Source organism: Gossypium arboreum, chromosome 1 (genome assembly GCF_025698485.1).
Source record: "Gossypium arboreum isolate Shixiya-1 chromosome 1, ASM2569848v2, whole genome shotgun sequence".
In the NCBI taxonomy this organism is placed as follows: Eukaryota; Viridiplantae; Streptophyta; class Magnoliopsida; order Malvales; family Malvaceae; genus Gossypium; species Gossypium arboreum.
Window position 1 is genome coordinate 18,715,319 of NC_069070.1, and position 2,117 is coordinate 18,717,435.

At 37.4% G+C, this 2,117-nt stretch overlaps 1 non-coding gene across 1 annotated transcript; it reads left to right on the forward strand.

Annotated features, from left to right (window-relative positions):
- Positions 1-1,649: 1,649 nt before the first annotated feature.
- LOC128281958 (small nucleolar RNA R71) lies at positions 1,650-1,756 on the forward strand. The gene has a single exon (XR_008272252.1). It is a non-coding gene; the product is annotated as a small nucleolar RNA R71 (small nucleolar RNA).
- The last annotated feature ends 361 nt before the right edge of the window (positions 1,757-2,117 follow it).

Genomic DNA, 2,117 nt, shown 5'->3' on the forward strand with positions numbered 1-2,117 from the left:
CGGTTCCTATCTCAGAATCATCATCCACCCCCTCTCCTTGGGCTAGACACAATTTCTTCGTGTTCTTGTCTACGATTTCCTAAAAGGAATCTTGAGTAGCATGATCAATAGAGTTAATAAAATAACATGAGTCATCCTGTTCCCTAGAAAATCTCATGGCATCATAAATTTTAAAAATAATCTCTTCGTCGCCTACTCTAAGTACCAATTTACCATCACCTACATCAATTACAGCCCTAGCAATGGCTAAAAATGGGTGACCTAATATTAAAGGCATTTCAACACCCTTATCCATGTTAAGCACAATGAAATCAATAGGGAATATAAATTTATCTAATTTTACAAGTACGTCCTCCATAATTCCCCTAGGATATTTAACAGATCTATCAGCTAATGGAATACTCATCCTAATGGGTTTAGGTTCCCCATGACCAAGTTGCTTAAACATATTATATGGCATCAAATTAATGCTGGTGCCTAAATCAACTAGTGCTTTATTAACATTCAAACTACCAATTAAGCAGGGAATAGTAAAACTTCCTGGATCTTTTAGTTTGGTTGGTAGTTTATTTTGGAGTATGGCTGAGCATTCCTCATTAAGTTCCACTGTAGATAAGTCTTCAAGCTTCCTTTTGTTTGTTAGAAGCTCCTTTAAAAATTTTGCATATGTAGGCATCTGCGATATAGCTTTAACAAAAGGTAAGTTAATAGGCAGTTGTTTAAAAAGTTTAAGAAATTTACCGAATTGTGCATCCATACGGTCTTTATTCAACTTTGATGGGTATGGGACTGGTGGTTTATATTCTTTTGGCATTAGATTTTCATTGTTTTCGGGTTCTACCTCTTTTCTATCAGCTTATTGTGGTGGCTTCTTTTCAGATTCAGCTAACACTTTCCCACTCCATAGTGTAACTATTTTCACATGCTCTTTTGGATTGGGTTCGGTGTTACTAGGTAGACTTCCTAGTAGTCTTTCAGAAATTAGTTTGGCGAGCTATCCTATCTGAGTTTCGAGCCCTTGGATCGACGCTTGTTGATTCTTAAGTGCTGTCTCGGTATTCTGAAAATGAGTTTCTGACACCGAGATGAATTTTGTTAACATCTCCTCAAGGTTCAGCTTTTTCTCTTGTTAGTAAGATGGTTGTTGGAAGCCTGAAGGTGGTGGTGGTCTCTGATTCCCTTGGCCTCCCTATGAGAAATTTGGGTGGTTCCTCCATCCTGCATTGTAAGTGTTACTATAGGGTTTATTTTGAGGTCAAAGATTATTACCCATATAATTTAATTGTTCGTTGTCCATGTTGTGGCCATAAGGTGGGCATTCTGAATTGCTCGTTTCTCCTCCACTTGTATTGCATTACATTACTGGGTGAACCTGTGAAGAACCAAGAAAATCATCAATTTTTCTATTCAAAAGTTCTACCTGATTAGAGAGCATGGTGACCGAATCGAGGTTGAAAACACTGGGTGCTTTCGTCAACTTTGTCCTCATGACTTGCCAATGATAGTTATTCAGTGACATCTCTTTAATGAATTCGTAAGCATTCTCAAGTGTCTTATTATTGATAGTCCCTCTAGCAGCTACGTCAACCATCTGTCTAGTTGAAGGATTCAGGCCATTGTGAAAAGTTTGATCCTGTTGCCAGTGTGGTAACCCATTGTGAGGGCACCTTCTCAAAAAATCCTTGTATCTCTCCCATGCATCGTAGAGTGTTTCTAGATCCATCTGCACCAAAGAAGAGATATCATTCCTTACTTTATCCATTTTAGCCGGCGAAAAATATTTTAGTAAAAACTTTTCGGTCATTTGTTCCCAAGTAGTGATTGACCCTCTTAGTAACGAGTTCAACCACTATTTAGCCTTATTCCTTAATGAAAAGGGAAATAGCCGAAGATGAATGGCATCATCAGAGATGCCATTGATTTTAAATATGTCATAGAGTTCCAGAAAATTCGTCAAGTGAGTGTTTGGATCCTCATCCTGCAAACATCAAACTGAACAAATTGCTGTATCATTTGAATTGTGTTAGGTTTCAGTTCAAAATTATTTGCAGTAATAGCAGTTCTAACTATACTTGACTAAGTTTCTATTAAATTCAGTTTAGCATAATCATACATAG